We start from the raw sequence: 20,753 nt of genomic DNA, 5'->3' as shown, positions 1-20,753 counted from the left end.
TAGTATTGCCATGGTCAGCAGTGAATTTTCAGACTATTTTGATTCCATTCCTTCAATAAGAACAAATCCTGCAAAATATGCCAGAATACTTAGGGGCTGTGTTCACTTATAAGCTTCACCAGAAGATAAACAACAGTCACCTTTCTAGAATACCATTTGGTAACCCCCTACCTGTAGAGTATATAAGACAGCCTTGAACAAAATATTGCAATTATTTCCCTTAAAACAAAAAGGTTATTTTGTTGATATTAAAGTAAATGATAGTAAAGTCCCATCTTTAATCGATACATGTGTCAGTAGATCCATGCTATGAAAGTGTCAAAAGGCCTTTTAAAATATAAAGAAACAGAAAGTATCTCTATACAGATAGCATTCTTAACAAAAGGCATGCTTTCCTTGTCGGTACTTCTTTTAGGTTGAAATTTGATTTGCAGACTACAGTGCACTATATTCCATAGAGTATATATGAAACTTCCAGACACACTTCTATTTACACAATTCTGCTTAAGCACAGATACCTTAGAGGAAAAATTGCTCTTTAGTTTTTCCAAAATGCTGACAGTAATTAAATTAGTGAGTTAAAAATTTGGAATCTGTATCATTTCACATCTGGACAACTCATAAAAATGATGTAGGATTAATTAAAAATGCACTATCTGTTCAAATAACTTTAAAATCTAATGTCTCCCAGCCGTAACTCAGTATCCCCTCTCTGCTCTAGCTGAGTCTGGAATAAAATCGGTCATTTCAGCTTTACTGATGCAAGAATCATAATACCCAAGAACAGCCCATATAATACCCCTATTTTATCTAAGTAAAGACACTTATAGATTTGTGCAAGACCTTAAAGTTGTAAATTTAGTAGTTATACCTTCTTTCCCTATTGTCCGCAACCCTTCTACCATTCTTAGCTCCAAATCACCTTCTACCACTACCTTTTCTGTTATAAATATTTCCTCAGCTTTCTCTATTCCCATTCATCCAGCCAGCCAGTACTTGTTAACATTCACCTATAGAGGGCAGCAATATACTTAGACACACTTAACCACAGAGTTATGCAGAGTTTCCTACTTTATTTTCTAGAGAAATACAAGACAGATAACATACAACTTCCCTCTGGGTTTGTACCTATACAGTACGTAGAGTCTTTACTTTTAACTTCTACTTCTTCTGACTGCTTGTCAGACACTATTTATATACTTTCCACCTTAGCTAACTTAGGCTTTAAAGTTAATAGAAAAAAAAAATTCTTGTGTAAATTCCACACTGCTTTTTTATGAAATAGTCAGATATCGGATATTTAACTATTCAGGGTGTGCAAACATATTAGGTTAGAGATGGGAAAATGGCTTTGGTAAAAAGCTCATGTTTCTTTCATGTATGATGTTACTGTTTGTTGAATGACTGAGTTGTTTGTTACTGTTTCTTTGTGCTGCTTTAATGTGCGACTGATGTCTTTGTTGTTTGTGTAATGCATGACTGCAGAGAGAAAGAGAAAAAAAATGAAAACAAACGTAAGTAAGGAGGCTCAAATCCCTGAAAAGGGAACACCTGCATATGTTATGTATTAAATTATGGTAAAGAAAGTTTTAAGTATTTAATTGCATGGTTTCAGCTTACTAAGAATTACTCTGGCAGAGTATTTCCATTTATGGAACTTATGATAAGGATAAATTAATGAAATTGAAAGGTATTTTTTTAAAGAATAGAAAACAAAGGAAGTGGGCAACAAATGGCAATATTTTATTCTTGATACACTAAGTGCTTAAAAGGAAAGAGGAGTCAGCATTAAGGGGTTTAGAGGATGCTAATAAAAGCTGCTGCAACAGGTGAAAGAGGTTAAAAGGCAAAACAAACCAGCAAAAGGGGATTCCTTTATCTTGTTTTGGCAGGTTTGGAAGAAAAAAAAAAAACTAAAGATGGCTTTCTCAGACCTCTGCATTTTTGAACACAGGGTCAGTGTGTACTGTTAAAGTAGCTTTAGGACTGCTAGCCCAAAGGCGTAATAAAGGATTCAGACCATGACTTATTATAGCAAAAAGTTTTTCAGTGGCGGCCGCCCTTCCCCCATGCCTCAGAGATATGACCATAACTATCAAGCTGGTTCTCATGGCAGCAGCATTTTTGTTCCAATTTCGCATTACATTCATATTTTACTGTGAACGAACTAAAATTCAATACATTTTTGAATGACTTTTCTTAATAACCTTTCTTTGCAGATTGCTTCCCCACCTTGGCATCTAGCTTCACTCATTCCTACGGCAAATGAGGAAACCCCCCACGACTGTCTTTTAATTACTAACCATTTGTTTCCTCCTAGACAAGGCCTACAAGACATTCCATTACAGAATCCTGTATAAAAATTCCTGGATATGTTTGTTCGGGGAGACATTACTGACTCTGGTTCTATCTCCCACATGTGTGTGATTTCTAACAAATGCTGAAACTCTATCAAGACTGTCTATTTATTTAATTAATTTTGAAATTTCCTTAACACACTTTACACACACACAAATGGGTAACACCCGAAATATTTAGGAGATGAAACAAGGAATGAAGTAACCCATATACACACACACAGACACACAATAAATAAAACAGACGTGCATTTATGATCTAATACTTTTGCTTTTGGTGTCTGGAAAAGACAATGCTGCTTGCTTAATAGAGTGCGTACTGAAAACTGGATCAAGCTGGATCTTAATCTTACATTTAGTGAATGACCTTGAGTAAATGATTTCAGCATCATCAATTGTCAACTTTAGCCCCCTTTACCCTTTTTTACATGGAGACAGGCTGTTGTCTCAGATGTCTCTCACTACCTTTCTCGATTCAGTGTCGCTCACCTACCTCCTTCAACAGTCATGCCAAGCTGTCACAGGTGTTATGTTACATAACCCACACTTTACATAACCCACACATCTGCTGGCTGGGTGTCCTCATCTCTTCTTGCCTTCTTCCTGACTTGAGCAAATGATTTGACCTCCAGTTATTCCCACCTGAGCCAGTGAGGAATACAGGATAACCTGCTGCAATAAATGTCCCCAGCTGGGAAATACCTTCAGAAGTCACAATCCCTAAACAGACACTACTTTTTCAGACAACATGACACAAACAACACGTATATGTTCTAGTAAAATTAGATCTGATGCTAAGCAATATTCTTTCAGAAAGGTATAGTCTATTCATTGAAAAGGATTCACTAATTGCAGTACCTCTGACACCACCCAGAACTTGCAAGAACCTAAAGATTTGCATTTCTCAGTGCTACACAATGCATACGACAATTGTGCATTCCAGTGCAATACTCAGCTAATTCTATATCTGCTTTACTGGTATCAATGTTCCTGTGTAAAGTCTGACTACAGAATTAAAACTTTTGTTTGCATAGAGCTGAATCACAACTCCACAAGAGTGCCTAATGGCTGTATGTGGACAGCGTAGTAGCCTGTGCTACCCCTGAATGAAAGTACAGTTCAGATGTTTGTTTCTCTAATTCTTTAATCAGAAACTTCAACCAAAATGTTCATAGTGAATGCATACATTGCTTGAATGCTATTATCACTGTGTGGAATAATGACTAATGTTAATGGACATTTTCTCCCTGGGTCTCCTCTCTAATTAGGATCTGCCCCATGCCTCTCAAGTGTACTTCATTACAAGGAACCTTCCTCATTTTGGGTCTTAAAATATCCATGTTCCTCAAAGTTCCGCACTGAAAGGGTCTATCACACATTCAATGTTAAGAATTTTTAAATAATAAATATGATAAGTTGCACTGAATCATAGCAATTCATCAAAAGAACTTTTTTATAAGTATAAAGTAGCACATTTTAGCAATCCTGGAAACTTCCTAGTTGAAGTTGTTAGTAAGCTCTTAGAAGGCATTCCCCAGTTTGGCTATTTGTTTCCCATTTTGAGACGCAGTGTTCCTCATTTAAGAGATGGAAGATTGAGAACTATGAATTCTGCCCAGTAGGGCTAACCCAGTCAACCAAACTAAATTACTAAATAAATTGAAGTTGGGTAGTCTTTGATAAAGAAATTTCAGATGACACAGAAAAACAAAACACAGTAGACAGTACAAAACACTGGACTTAAGCTGGAATGAAAGATCAAGCAAAACATGATATTACATATACTTTTAAGAACACCTAATACAGGAACCACATAGAGGGTACATTTCATTGGTAAGAGAAAGTTATTAACATTTATTCTTTAAATCAGGAGTGTCCAACCCGCGGCTCTCAGAGCTCTTCCATGTGGCCCGCGACCCTTCTATTGAAATTTCACTTTTTTCCGTATGTTTTCACGTTCGCGTCCTTAAGCTGTTCTGCGCATGCGCCAACAGCGGCTTTCAGCTGGTCTGCGCATGCACCAAAACACCGTTCGGGCGTTTTTTACATTTGCGTTAAATTTAAACTAAAGTTTCAGCTGAAGGAAGGAGGGAGATCGTGGCGACGAAAGAGAAGACTCAGAGTGAGGAGGATTTATTTATTTTTACCCACGGACTACATCTCCACCAGTAAAAGGTAAGCTAAGCTATATGATTCTAATTTAAACTAAGGGAAGTGTGGAATGCTGCTCTTTGAAGAAGCAGGGCTGACTGACAGGGTGCCACTCACAATCACTTGTGAATTGCTCATTTTATTTCTAATTATTTTGATACAAAGTATAGCATGATGAAAGAATTAGGAATGGAAACTGGACACTGTTCCCTTACTTATGTGATGTCTGATGCATTCCTACAGCTCTTTACAAATTTTAGATTAGAACTAGACTTTTTGCGTATGTGTGGTTGTTTCAGAGCTATCGAAGTAATTAATAAACAGACTTACCCTTCTGTAGACTTTGTCATAATTCTGAATAATAGAATGTGCAGAGAAACCTGTTGCCTGTTTAGTTTATTAAAGTTTTGACTGTATATGAAATCAGTACAGTGTGGTTATTTAAAAACTTAATGACTTAATATTCTTGAGCAGGGTTATCCTCATAGTGAATTAGGAAACCAAACGATCATATATTTTACGAAGGACAGGGTCATAAATCCAGAAAATGTAATAATTGTGCTATGGTCTCTATATATCCCGTGTATAGTCAGTTTTCTATGCCATATCCACCGGATTTATATCTGCAGTAGTCTTGAACTACTACAAAATGATTAATATAAGTAAGGCTGTCTGTTGGAATGCAACATAAATTAACTGTGTTGATCTGCTGCTACAATCCTGAGTTTGGTAAGCGTTGTAACCAAAGCAGGAATTATAACGGACAACTTTCTCATTCAGATGCTCGTGACTTCTTTGGCCCTTTAGTTTGTAAAAAGTAAACTGTCTTATTACAATGTTTTTTTTTTTTTTAACTATCTCATTTAAAGTGCAACTGTTCTCAACACACCTGCTGTTCTGTTTTTACATACAAGCACTTAGCTTACATTACAGTTACAGGAAATGGGCTGCATTGTATGTAACAACGGGTGGTTTCCACCTCTGCAAAAGACAAATCCTGAAGTTAATATCGTACTGTGTGGCCAGATGCATTTTAAACTCTGCTAGTCATGACAAAAAAAAAAAAATGCTGACATTATTAGATATAACCAGTGGAACGACATGCTAATTGAAAACCCAAGACTTGGAGCAAATGTGAATAAATGTAATGAATGTGAGATATTGAATCACATTGTGCAAAGACAGTTTTGAAATAACTATATCAGATATGGGAAAGGTCTTTTAGCTGACACTAATAGTGCATGCACATGAGGTGAACTTTATATTATCAACTTACTTAGACTCAAGTCAAGAGTGACATGCTAATTCATAGACATTTTATTTATTTATTTATTTATTTATTTCAGTTTGATTACCGGGGAAGTCCACTGGGCCAGAAAGTGCCCATTTTCAGTGGAGGCCCGGGGAGAAAAGCTCCACAAAAAAAAAAACACACACTACACACAATTAGAGGTTACAAAAAGAAATTTCAAATACAGAGGTAAAAATACAAGTATGAATTCATGCAAAACAGGTATAGTAGAATAATAAATTGTCATTGTGCAAGCAATGAGACAAAGTTGCAGGTTTTTACATTCAGAGCAATAGGAATCAATTGTCAAGAAATAGGCATCAGTGATTACTGGACAGTTGTGTTATATACATGCTAAGAGTTGAGAGAGAAATTGAAAGAACAGAAGGTGATGGAATAAGTTTGAGTAAGGTAAATAGAAAAGGAGAGGATGTAGAGAAGTTTGCATCAGGAGTTTAGTAGGCTCTATGGGGAAATGTATTTGTATTTATGTAGGGTGAAAGCAGGAGCATTTGCGTTTGGAGGATAGAAATGAGAAAAATTGAGTTTTGAAAGATTCTGGGTAAGGTATTGTCCTAAGTGAGGGAGGAAGAGAGTTCCATTTTTTGCCTACTATGAAAGAGAGAAGGAGTTGGCCTGCAGGGCGTTTGGGTTTATGAATAGCGATGAAATTTTGATGTTCAGATCTCAGGGATCTGGTTGGGATGCAAGGGGGAAGGATGTTTGTTAGATCTGGGCACTTATTAGGAAAAAATATTAATTTGTGAGCAGTGGTAAGTTGGAGGTAGTCGAGGTAGTTAGGGAGTTCCAGCCAGTTCAATGATTGTAGGGAGAGGCAGTGGTGAGTACAGGTTTTGGATTTGGTTGCGAATTTGGAGATTTTATTGTAGCAAGTTTCAAGTTTAGAGGTGAGGGAAGAAGACAGGTTAGTTAGAAGAGGGGCTCCATATAGTAAGGAAGGAAGGAGATAGGTAGTTGCTAAAGTATGCCTGGAGGAGTTGGAAAGAAAGCGGTTATTCCTTTAGAGCATACCAAGTTTTTGGTGGGTTTTCTTGATGTTTTGTTGTACGTGGATATCAAATTTGAGGTATTCATCTATGGTGATACCTAGGAGTTTTGCAGAAGGAACCACTTCTATGGCAGTGTTGTTTTGGCTAAGGACTTTGAAAGCATTCTTGTCGAAGGAGTAGGCCCTGGTGGGTGGGAAGAGAAGTATTTTAGATTTATTAGAGTTGAGAGAGAGATGGTTGCAGTGCATCCAGTTCTCAGTAGTAGAAAAGCTATTTGAGTTTTGACAGTAATTCTGGCAAGTTGGCAGCGGAGCAAACTAAGGTGGAGTCATCAGCGTATTGGATAACTGTTGTGTCAGGGATGACAGAGTGAAGGTTATTTATGAAGATGTTGAAAAGCATGGGTCCAAGGATGGATCCCTGGGGAACACCGGTGGGCGTGGGCAGGAATGAGGAGGTAGAGTTATTCCATCTGACAGCTTGTGATCTGTCAGATAGGTAGCTGGAGAACCAGGAGAGGGTTTCAGGGGAAAGATGAAGGTTAGAAAGATGACAGAGTAGGTGATTGTGGGAGATAGTGTCGAAGGCTTTAGAAAGATCTAGTAGTGTTGAGGATACTAGTAAACCGGAGTCTCGGGCCCGATTTACTGTATCTAAGAAGGATAGTAAGGCGGTAATGGTGCTGTGGCCAGGGCGGAAACCATGCTGGGTGGGAGTTATGAGGTTATTTTGGGTTAAGAAAGGCATAAGTTGGTGGTGGACACATTTTTCAAGAATTTTTGATATAGGTGAAAGAAGGGAGATTGGGCGGAAGTTGGAGATATTAGTGTTTTTGCCTCCTTTATGAAGAGGAAGGATGAAGGCAGCACGCCAGAGTTTGGGTACGTAAGATTCTTTTAAAGATCTATTGATTAGGATGCTGATAGGGATGGCAATACCTTCAGCAGCAGCTTTGAGGAAGGAGGAGGGTATGTTGTCAGGGGCATTTGAGCAAGGCTTTAGTTTAGTGAGGAGTCTCTTTATAAAAGTAGTTGGAACAGGTTTGAGATTGAAATTAGGAGGGGAGTGAGGAGGGTAGGAGGGAGAAGAGGAATGAGAGTAGGAAGGATTGTTGTCTGGGAAAGATTTGGTAAGATTAGCTATAGAGTCAGTAAAAAAATGTTGTTAAAGAGAGAGCTGAGTTCTGAGTCAGTTATGCTAGGGTCAGGGCAGGGATTATTCCTGGATCCTGGGAGGAGTAGGGAATTAATAGATTTCCAGAATTGTTTTGGGTTTATGAAGTTTATTATAATAGTTTTTTTTGTCAGAGATGATTAGGTTTTTGCTTGGTTGCGAAGTTGTGTGTATTGAAGCAGGATGGAAGGTATCTTATTTTTCTGGTAGAGCTTCCAGTGTTTGTCCCTACAATTCATGATTTGTTTGGTTTCTTTGGAGAGCCATGGAGCAGAATTAGTTTTGACTCGTTTGTTTCTTGGTGGGGCTTGGGAGTTGAGAATTTTTAGGAAAGTGGAGTTGAAATGTTCTACTGCGTTGTCAAGGGGAAGAGTATTTAGAATTTGCCAGTTAATGTGTTTAAGAGTGTTTGTAAATTTAGAGGGGTTGAAGTTGCTCAGATTACGAGTGTGGATGTAATGGTGCTGATGTTTAGTGGTGTTGTTTGAGCGATGTATGAATGCAGGGAGATGGTCACTAAAGGTGTCTGGGATAGTGCCAGAGAGTGTTATTTTGTTTGGGTGGGAGACTAAGATCCAGTCGATGATGGATCCTGGGGGGTGGTGTTTATTTGGGCGTGTGATAGTGTGAATTACTTGGGTAAAGTTGTACAGGTTAATGAATAGGGAGGGAGAAGGAGAGTTAATTTTATTCCAATCAATATTAACATCGCCAAGGATGAAAGTTTCAAATTTTATTTTGGTTGAGGCCTAGTGAAGAATATTTTCAATGGTAGAGATGTTGTCGCCAGGGGATATATAAAGGGAGATAATGCAGATATTTTTGTGTTTATTTAGTCGTAGGAGACTAGCTGTTAGTTCAGAGTTTTTGAATTGTGGAATTGGAGTTTGTAGAGGGATTACTGAGAGAAGGTTAGAGTAGATTAGTGCAGAGCCTCCTCCTTTTCTGTTTAGACGGTCGCTTCTATGGATTTGGTAACCAGGAGGAAGGATTTTGGAGTCTGCAGTATGGGGTTTTAGCCAAGTTTCAGAGACGGCTAAGATGTCAGGTTGGTTGTGGCAAATCCAAGCTTGTATTTGGTGTATTTTATTATTTAGGCTCTGGGCATTTATAGTAAAGAACTTAAGGGAGTTAAGAGAGGAGGTAGGAGGGGAAAAGGGAAGGGTGGAGTTGGAGTGTGCTATGGAAGAAGTAGGGGGTGGGGGAGAGAGTTGTTAGTAGTAAAGCAAGGACCGGGGTTGGGATGGATAAAATGTTGAAATAAGTTACTGATACGTTTACTGGGATAGTACAACTGAACTCTAACAACCCCTTTATAAATGTGGCTAAATGTGTTGCAGATTCATAAAGTACCAAAGAAATTACAGTTGCAAATTGCTGCAGGACAGAGGGAATTTGATGCACTTTCTGTAGTTACCGAGTTTTGTATCTTGGAAACTGTGAAAACAATCTTAGGAAAAGACTTATTATTACGTTGATTAAGTTAGGCAAGCCAGGGGGAAAATGCTCTTTACAAACCTGTTTACAGTTAAGGAGAGCATATTGTCAAGATGTCAAGTTTCATGCAGTATTTTATAATTATATGGGTGGTGATGTATTGTAGAGAAAGAGGTGCTTTAAGTTGAATGCTCCGTAGAAGTGTAGGCTGAAAGCTTTCACATACCATGATCTTAGTTACATAATGTACCTTATACTTTTGAAGACTGAACAATCTGAAGTGGGTCATACTGAAGCATTGTGTGTTGGCTGATTAACTTGATTGATGCTACTAAACTTGAACACATACCTGTCAGTTAGAAAGAAATCTGGCAGTGGCTTTAATTTACCCTGAAATGTACAGTGCCATGTTTAGTTTTATACAGACTGTTTGCATTTGCTGTGGTGTTATAATCTGCTTCAGATCCAAACTTATTTTTTACTTGGCAAAATATTTGACTAAATAACATTACTAGATATAGGTCTTTCTGCACTGATGAGATAAATTTAACTACCACAAAGACCCACTTTTATTTTTGAAGAAAGTCTCCATATGGGCAAAGAGTATATTTTCTTGTAGGTGTAATTAATAGCTCCTCGGAATTAGCAGTTCAGCACTCCAAACACTTGCCTTTTACTTATGAATCTATATATAAACGTTGCCACATACAGCACTGGGTAGGTGTCCGTACTGTATAAAGTTCCATTATTTGAAAGTTAATCTACATGCCACACATTTCTCCTTTATTTTGCTTGTAACTCTCAAAAAGCAAGGATTGCACCCACATAGCTGCTCAGAAAACAGTTGTAGATGATGAATTTTACTTGCTTTAAATTTAAAATTTGTGCTGTAGAAATTTTGGTGGCTGTCTTTTTTTAGTACTGCCTACACTGCAGTTTGTTTGGGGTTGGGGGCAGGTTTCTGATGTGTCATATAGCTGCTTTCCCAAAATTTTAAACAAGAGTTAACATCTGTATTCAACACCAAATTAATTGCTTTTCATACTTCCTGTAGTTTCTGAATTTATTCCAACTAGGGAAAGTTAGATGAAACACAACCCTACCAGTCTGACACATGCTTGAATGTGACAACAGTGACCATCTCCAACTCCTTCAGATGGCAGTAAAATGGACTTCTCTCTGTAGTTGCAAAGCCTGTCTCTTGACACTTATTGAAAATGCACAGGCTCTCTGTCAGGCGAAGGAGCACAGGAACATCATTAGAAACGTGTTGCATTGCATGTTACACATCCCTCTTTAAAACAAAAAAAGTTAGAAACCAAGGTAAATATTGCATCATGGAAATGTTCCATGACATTTGCAGAGGCAATTGGAGAGACCCCAAAAGTTCCTCACCAAAAGGATAAAGGGACTCCAAAATCTGTAATATGCTGCTAGACTGAAGAAACTCCAGCTCTATTCAGTCGCATACCGTCTGCTCAGAAGTGATCTGTGCCTGACATACAAGGCCATGTCCAACCCGGAATTAATGGACATGCTCCACCTCAAAAAATCCAAATCTACCAGATCCACTAGACTAGAGCAAGCGACTTAAACCTTAGCACGGATATAAATAGGATAGGACATGCTGGAGGGATAGATTTGTCACCCAGAGACTCCCTATGTTGTGGAATAAAATCCCGGTCCATGTTAGGCAGAGCACCTCGCTGGCTCTGTTCAAGAGAAATCTTGACCGGTGGATGGGAGATCATAGGTTTACCCCGGGAATCATCTCTGTGTCACTGCTGGACAGAGGCACAACAAACTAATGGGCACAGTATTTTTTAAAATAAGGGGTGGCGTAAGCCACAAAAACTCTGGGCTAGGCTTATAAATGCCTTAGGGCAGATAGCCTAGTTACCTAGTATAAACCTATGAACCTATGACAGACTGTGGTTGATGTGTAATTTAATCACTCTGGTAACATTAGACCTCTGTGGCATACATTCTGCCACAGTGATTATTAGGTGATGCTTGACAATCTACAACCCCCTCCTAATGTATTACTCAAGTAAGACTCCGTACTGAAACTTATTTGATTAGGTGTCATAAACTGAAGATTAAGGTATACCCTTAATGCAGACACAGCAGATGCAGGCACATTCCATTGAGAGTTGGCATGTGGATACTGACTGGCACTGATATTTTAACATTAGCTGTGATAATTGGCTCATTGTATGTACCCACTTAAGTCTTTGTTAAAGAAGTACAGATAAGGCAAATATATATATACATTGATATTTCTAGTTCTGTTGAATCTGAGTTTACTTTGCACTGTGTACTTAATTGTGTATATTTTTCCATGTGTGCCATTCCACAGAAGAGGGAAGTTGTATACACTAATTTAAACTGTACATGTTTTGGACTTGCAGTCTGTCAGCATCCTTTACCTCAGTAAGAGAGGGGCAGCTTGGTGATGGATCAAGTTATCAGTACATGGCTGGGTTGTTTTCTGTTATACACAGGGAGGTAATTGCATTTAAGACTCTTTGGATGGCTGTAGTGGCATCTTTGTTTTATGGTTATTTGGATGCAAGACATCTGTTGTACATATTGTTGCTGTATTATAAGAAAAATATCCATCACTTCACGAACATGCCCTGTTCATGACATCTCTGTTGGGGAGTACATACATTTGCGAGCAGTTTTTTTCTCGTATGAAGCATACAAAAAATAAAATCAGAACAAAAATTTCAGATGAGCATCTTGAAAATACTCTTCGCATCACCACTACATCTATCAAACCTGATATAGACGCACTGGTATCAAAAAGACAAGCTCAGTCTTCACATTAAAAAGGTTATGCTCATAATGTTTGTCTACTACACAAAAGAACAATCCTGACTTGACAGCCTGAACCTCCTGATATGGACACTTAAGTATAACAAGAACTAGGACCAATAAGTTTGAATTCTGCAAAGGTCTGTGCCTGGCTGCACCCTTGTGAACTGGTTTCACGAATAAACATTGCCACTACTATTTATTATAAAGTCAATTATTTGTTTAAATTTGAGAAATGCAGATTGGAGAGGCAACTGCAAAACAGCATGTGTGAGTTTACCTTGTGAAACTGGAGTGTGTTTTGGCATACTACCATGTTCTTTGTGTCTCCACAGTAAGTGGGTGAACCAAAGTTAAACGTGTTGTACCATCTGTTAGTGACAGTGAAACAAATGTAAAAATAAAAATTGTTCATTTTTTAAGAAGTAAAAGTCTCATCATTCCCGATACTGCCAGTGCCATATCAGATTGCAAAGCTAGAAACAGAAGAATACATGAGCGCTTTGGACAACATATGGGCATTAAGGACATGATGGAAGACATGGACATCTTTAGGAAACCAGCAAAATCACAGGTATGATCTCATACAAATTGAAAGGTTCGTACCTGTTAACTTAAACAGCCAGTGGGACAAGTTTGTATATTTTGCTCTTTTTTTTTTTTTGCTCTTCAGTTTGTGAGAGATCTTTTTTTTTTTTTGGTCCTCACTTGCCGTTTGCCCCCAGACCATCTCTGTTGACTCAATGCGGCCCTTGCAACTGAAAAGGTTTGACACCCCTGCTTCAAATCATAATGCAACACTACTAGAAATAAACATACACCATGAAAACATCCAAGTAGGTGCACACACATATAAAAATACACACCACACATATCCAAGTAGAGGCATGATAAATCATAGAAGCAAAAAATAAAATGCTTCAAATCACAAAAAGTATATAAAATTAAGCAAAATGGGACTGCTGATAGCTGCTGCACTTACCCAGATTAGTCCTGTGCTCTGTCTGAACTGAAAGTGCACTGCAGTGCTTCAGTAATTAGAAAAGGAATACATAGCACAGAGGAAAGTACTCAAACCAGTCTCTCCAGTTAGGTAATGAAACTAAAAGCTGCTATGTGTGTGTGAAACAAAAGTGAATACAATAGACAACAGACCTGGAGAGTCCTCAGCACAATGTTATAATGACATGCCTTTGAAGCTTTTTTAAAGTCTTGCTTGTTATTTTTAATGCATTCTGAAACTATTAGTTAATTCTCCTTTTTTATCTGTTTTTCGTCTATCCCTTCCATGACTTTGGGGTATTTACCCTTTTTCTGTTACCTTTTTAGACTACCTCCACATTACCTAGTGGGTGGTATCTTTTTCTACCAGGAAAGGGTTTGCCTTATCAGCATATTGTGGATAGACCTAGGATCTTGCTATATGTTGTGTAACCCTGGCACCAAAAGGTCAATGTGCAACATGCAGCACATGCAATGCAGGCTCTTCCACACAATCTGCATGTTACCACCCTGCACTACCAGAGGGTTTGTGTGAACTTGTCTTTTTTATGACACAACCTTTAGTGCTTAGAACTAGCCCTTTGCCTTCATCGGGGATGTTCCTATACCAGAACAAGCTCTGTTCTCCATCCAAGGATGCAGCGTTGACTACTGGCAACTCATTTAATCTGACAGGCTAAGAAGCTTTTGGCTTAACTACTCAAACCAGGCCACTGATATTGCCATCTGGCATTTTGTCATTGCACCAACAGTTTTTTTTCAGTGGTTCAGAAATGGCACTACAGTATGACACTTTCATTTAATTTTTAGAACGCAGCAAATGCTTGTTTAACAAGGCAGCTGTAATGCATTGAAACAACTAGCTCCTCACATGATGCTTGTAAGCTACCAGTAGATCTGCTATGGACCCTACTGCTATATTCTTACAGTAAAATTGGAAGAGGATGGGGCTAGAACATAGGACAAGTCAAATAAAAGTGTAGTCTTTTAACAGCAAGTGCATTAACTTCCAAATCATTTTACAGATATCCATTTGCAACTTCACTATTTTTATTGCTTATAAATGTATGTATACATTTATTTATTTTAATTTAGTTATTACAACTACATTTCATTTTTAACTTTTTATTTTACCAGCCAAGTAGGATAATACCTATACCCTTTTTTTTACCCATGGTCTGGGCTTAACTAAGTGCAACAACACCTTCCTCCCTCCAACACAATACATTGGGAAATCAGATAAACAGAGAAAAGGAGAGATTATGAAAGGGTTGACAGGCCACTCATGTGGCATCAGTAGGCCGTAGTTTTGCCTGATTTCCAGGGAGATGCCTTCACCTGGAATGTGGCTGACTAACACTGCCATTACTGCTTCTTGACACAAGGAATAGGGATGGGTTCCCTCTTATTTGCTGATGTACTGAACCACTGCTATGTTGTCAGAATAGATAGCTATCAAACATTTGGGGCAGAGAGTTCTGGGAAAACCCTTGATCTGTGAGAAGGACTGCCATCATTACAAGAATAATTATATGAAGCGGCCCTCTGCGTATGACCAGACCCCCTCTCATCCCACAGTGACTGCCTGTAGTGGGGTAGGAATCTGAAATGGGCTGTGTTGTTTTAAACTGAGAAGGTATAAAGTACAGTTGTTTAGTTTACTTACCATAACAGCAGATGTTTGAATAGATCACTCTTGCAGTGGCCATTACAATATGAGGGTATATTTATCCAAAGACATCTACTTTACATCCTGTCAGTCTTGTTACACAGTTTCAGGCTCCTTCCCCGCATGCTGTATGTCTGCCCTTCACATGAGATGGACATGCTAGTATAAGAGGAACATATGGACATGCCAAATCACAGAGCTTTCTAGCTCAAAAGAGAAAGGCTGAAGCATAAAGCTTTCAAGTAAAGTCATGTCAGGAATGCAAAAGGATAACTCACCCTGGCCAGAGAAGAGAATAAAAAGCAGGATGTAGAGAGGGTGTAAGAAGTCCAATAGTGACCTATTCAAACATCATCCTTTATGGTAAGCTGACTACATAACTGTATTATGTTCTTCATTTGGTCACTACTGCAGTAGCCATTACAGTATGAAGCACTTGACAAAGCTCAATACTGGCTGGGGAAGGACCAGAATCAAGAATTACCTGAGATAGAATGAGCCCTGATATTTTGAGGGGGATTTTTTCCATGGTTAACATAGCAAAGCTGAATGGATTGAGAAAGTCATCTAGAAATGGCTTGTTTAAATGCTATCCATCTCTTTTTGTTGCCATCATAGGACATAAAATGTTGATTATATTTTCTAACATTTTAGATTTGTCCAGATAATAGCTATCTGTGGTCATCCAGGCAATGAAAAATTAATTCCCCCTTGTTTGTTTTTATACCTTTATTATTAACTTACCCCTTAAGACACAGTCATACAGTAATATAAAAAAAACATAACATTTCTCGTATTCATGCATTATACATTACATGTATGTTTTCTTTTTTTTTTAAATGACTCCTACATTACATAAATTACTACATTATTTCTATGTAATTTCTATGTAATTTGCTCCTTCCCTTTTCTAAAGACCCCATCTATAGTTCTTCTATCTTCTTTCAATAATTAATACTCTGGTTACAGTTGGTTTAGATTTTGATTTCCATATTCTATCATCCCATAGCATTATACTTAGCAAGGCCTTACTATGTATAGGCAATTCAGATTCCATGTCCCAGCCCAGAAGGATTATTTCCTTAGTTACAGTCATTTGCTTCCCCAGCATCTCTGACACAATATTTTGTAGGGAATTTTTAAAATCTGCCAACGTTTTGGCTAGATAGCTTGATTAATGGTGAATTCACAGACCACTTTATGCATAAAGGAAGGGCTGGACTTTAGACTACCTCTGTCCCTATAAAAGATCAAAATAAGTTTGAATAAACATAAGGACGTTGTTAAAATTATATGGAGCTGCTTACTCAGCTGCCTCGCCATTGAAAAAATATTTTGAGATTTACTTGCTTACTGCTTGCTGCTTCTTGCTGTGGGATGGATCTGAAGTGTTCTTAAGACACTCATTCTTGCCGGCTGCATTCTGCTAAAATTCAAAGTCTGGTTATATTTGCATTCACAGTCTGTTGCATACAGAAACTTGCAGAATATACACTGATGAGAGAATATACTTTGCAGCATCAACTTTAGAGAGCAGTAACAAATAACTTTTTATAATAAAACAAACGGAAACACGTTACAGCTTAAAAGTACTGTTCCAACTTTACTTCTCATATAGTACAGATGATGTGAGAGATATAACATTTACCTTAGGACTTGTGTCCCTACCATACCTCTAACATAGCTGGATTTATACAGCTCTTTATATACACTTTTTAGTCATGCATAAACATATTTTTGAGGAAACACATTGTTCTGTATTCTATTTTGGAGAATTGCTTATCCTGTAGAAACAATACTAAGCTTCCTTGTTTAACAATGTCTTGTAAGAGACCAGCTTTTCTGACAGTGTGAATATCCTGTAACAGTGTCCTGATGTCCATGTAGAAAAACATATTTTTGAGGAAACACATTGTTCTGTATTTTATTTGGATCTGTGTATAGGAACATATGTTCTTGTACCAATGCTGATAAGCATATCCTGTTTTTTATGAAGGAAAACATATTTTTGAGAAAAGACATTGTCAGAGATCAGCTTTTCTGACAGTTTGAACATCCTGTATTTTATTTGGATCTTTGTATAAAAAACATCTGTTCTTGTGTCATATCCTGTTTTTCCATGCAGAATAACATGTCAGTGTTCTTTAAAAGCAGATTTTGCATTTTTGTTCTTGCATACATCCTGTTTGAGTCTGTAAGGGAAAAATGTCCATTCAGCAGATTCCTTTTCCAAGCCATGGTCATTTAGTATGACTGCTGATCACATATTAGTAAACTCTGTTTCTGCATTTAAGCAAGCCTTTTCTTTCAGCATATTTACAACATAATTAATTTCAGACTAATATTCATAAAATCTAACAATTCCCTCTGTTTTTAAACATACTCAAAACATTTTATATAGAAAACACAAGAAACAAACCTTTAGTCTTCTATTGATAGAAGTCAAAATGCAATTTTACAAAGTTAATACAATGATATTAAGTATTACTACCAAACTGAATGTATTTCAAACTTTTTCTTTTGCAGACCATTCTGTGAAAATATTTTGTCAGTTATGAGCTGTGTCTGCTTTAATGTTAATTTATGACTTAGAACTGTTTCATTAACTCTTTGCAACTGTTGAATTAACTATAAGAGACAGTAACCATGTGCTACTGCAAGCATTTATACACTACTGAAAACACACAGTTTCAATGTCATTTTAACCATAACATTGTGATCATGTCTTCGAAATGCTCATTAACATCTTGGTAAAATACTGAACTGGGCTTAGATAATAAATATTTGAAAGCAATTATTTTACTGGGGTAAATCCAGTGATATTACATCTTGACAAATTACTTTTGAACTTATTACGATGTATCCTGTACAGTATGTATTTACACAGACTGTTTGCTATTTATGCATTTCAATTTACTAGGTATACTGGACCCACTTTTTTAAATATGTTTTTTTCACACATATTCATTACTAGACATTAATTTCATTTGTACTGAATTTTTCTGCATTTGTACATACAAAGACTATAAAGTACATTTAGTCTAATCTTACAAATTTAATAACATTAATATTGAGCAAAATCTTGGAAAATGTTTGTCTCTTTAGAAGTATCTAGTGGAATTGACACCAAATCCATATGTCCTGTTATTTTAAACTACATACTCAGCAATTAGAAACATTGATGTTTTTTTATACCAACATTGTTTTGCCAAAAACATATTAAAAATAGTGACCATTCTTGCTATTAGAAACATTTATGCATTTTGCATATCTTTATTCTCTCTTGTATAGCTTTAATAAAGCAATTTTAAATCATCTCTTGTTTAACCATTATGATAGCTATTAACAACTTGTAAAATATCTTATCCTGTCAGGTTTAATCCAGTTTACCAGTATTTCTAATACACTAATACCTGTTTTTTCCTCTCATAAAAGAGTATTGTCAAGAAGGAATGAGATATTTTTTCCTGTAGCTTTATTTTAGACCCTTATTATTTATTTTATGTAGCTTTATTTCAGACCCTTGTTGTTTATTTTCTCTGTAACTTTATTTCAGACCCTTGTGCAGTACTGCTTATACAGTCAGTGTAAAACTGAGAAAGTGCCCCTCCCCCTGTAGTACTGCACTATTGTTTATCAGCTTTATGCTGTGAGAATAGAATGCATGTCAGCCCAATACTTTGGTTATACATTTATTTTATTAGGTTACTAAATAAAGCTTTCACTGTATATTACCTCTAGTAGGTATTTACACCCTCCTGCATAATTGATTTGAACTGTATATATATATATATATATATATATATATATATATATATATATATATATATATATATATATATATACTATAGCCCATTTGCTGGCTGTACTTGATGCAACTGAGGTTTTTTTGTCCTTTTAACATTTACTTGCAAACAGATTATCAGTGACATCTATGCACAATTGTGGCATTTTATTACAATTACCAAATAGTGTTGCTTGTAAACATTTTAACAAGTATGTTTTAATAACAATGATGCTTTAGAAAAACTCAAGCTACTTATCTGGCAATCAGTCTTGTTGTTTATCTTATCTTTCCAGCATTTCCTGTAACTATTCATTCAGTCTAGGAAGGTCTGAGCTTACATTTCATATTCTGTAAACTATAGTTAATTCTTTTGGCATTTTTCCTTTAATGTGATTGTGATTTGCATAACTATGCATTTATACTACATTACAATTAGCTTACATGGATTTCAGTATTTTTTTTATTGATTTATCTATTTATCTATTTAACTATTTAACTGTCCTGCCATTAATTTTACAAAAACTGTTTGAATAATACCATCTGTGATTTTCTTTTTAAAATTCAGAACTTTAACTGTTTGGTGTTACTATATAATTATAAACAAATTGTAAAAAACAAAATAGATATTAGTTTAACCAACACATTTATATTTATATTATTTATATTTGCTGTTGTCTGCCTGTTATTCTTGTGTATTGTAACAGATGTACTCTAGATGAAAAGAACACACATGCATGTCTGTCTTGTATATGTATATCTTTATACAAGCATGTCATGTCTTGTGACTTTAAATTTTTACTCATCTATTTTTATTTAATTTTATACACACTAGAACAGTTTTGTTTACCTTTTGACTATGATAATGAATGGCATTCATATGCTTTACTTTACTGTAGTACTGATAGATGTCTTGCTTTAACTGAATGAAAGTAAAACATTTAAGAATGATTTGTCCAGACATCAGATCCTACCATCCTACCATGTATGTTTAACCATTTTCAAAACATAAACATATTATAAAATATATTTCTTTTGCACAGATTAGCTGTGTATGTAGGAAGTTCCCAGTCTCTGTCAGTTCAGCTAATTTATTTCCTTTATCCTGCAACTGCTGTTGAATTTCCAGTAATGTTGCATGGTCTTTCTGACATTCTTTAGTAAGCTGTTCTGCTGAATTTGAAACTCCTATGCACTTTTGAAAAGATGTATGTATAACTTGTCTAAGCTTCCTGAACTCATTGTGTCTGTCTTTTAGAAGTTTACTACATTCCTTTGTAACAAAATGTACAAGGGGTTCTATCAGTAACTGATTTGACTCACATGTGGTGACAGGACATAACTGTTCAACATCAGAATTCTTCAGATCTGTCTTTACAGTCTATTTTTTTCGCAATATGATGCAATATTATTTTATGACATAATACACAAAATGCAGTTTTTGTTGAAGCACACAATAAACATTTGTCATATTTCACATGGTTTTCTTTGAGATACCAGTCAAATATTGTAATACATTTGCATAATGCCTTACTATCAACCTGCCCTAATAAGGTTTTACATTTACTAATGTGCTGTGTATACCAACATAGCAATTTACTAAAGTTTGGTTTACTCCTGCATGAATTATAAATAATATCCATACTGTCTAATATACAAAACTGTCGAATAGCAACCATACTAAAAAATGTGACGTAGAAAAAAGTCTTACCAGTGAGCAAGAAAACAGGTGATCAGGCTGTTGTTGCAGATGGCTGGAAATTTTTCAAAGTCACTTACCACCACTCCTCCTGTGTTTGAATGCAGATTGTAGGTTCAAATGCAGGCTAGCTTGCCACTGAAAAAATTATATGGAGCTGCTTACTCAGCTGCCTCGCCATTGAAAAAATATTTTGAGATTTACTTGCTTACTGCTTGCTGCTTCTTGCTGTGGAATGGATCTGAAGTGTTCTTAAGACACTCATTCTTGCTGGCTGCATTCTGCTAAAATTCAAAGTCTGGTTATATTTGCATTCACAGTCTGTTGCATACAGAAACTTGCAGAATATACACTGATGAG

The 20,753-nt window shown here is 36.5% G+C and overlaps 1 pseudogene; it reads left to right on the top strand.

Moving 5' to 3' along the window:
- The window catches only part of LOC122797952, a 144,421-nt pseudogene that overhangs the window by 3,473 nt on the left and 120,195 nt on the right, over positions 1-20,753 (top strand).

The sequence above is a fragment of the Protopterus annectens genome, chromosome 3.part1 (genome assembly GCF_019279795.1).
Source record: "Protopterus annectens isolate FY-2018-M chromosome 3.part1, PAN1.0, whole genome shotgun sequence".
Taxonomy (NCBI): Eukaryota; Metazoa; Chordata; order Ceratodontiformes; family Protopteridae; genus Protopterus; species Protopterus annectens.
Note: the sequence above shows the minus strand (reverse complement) of the source record. Positions and strands in the feature narration are given on the sequence as shown.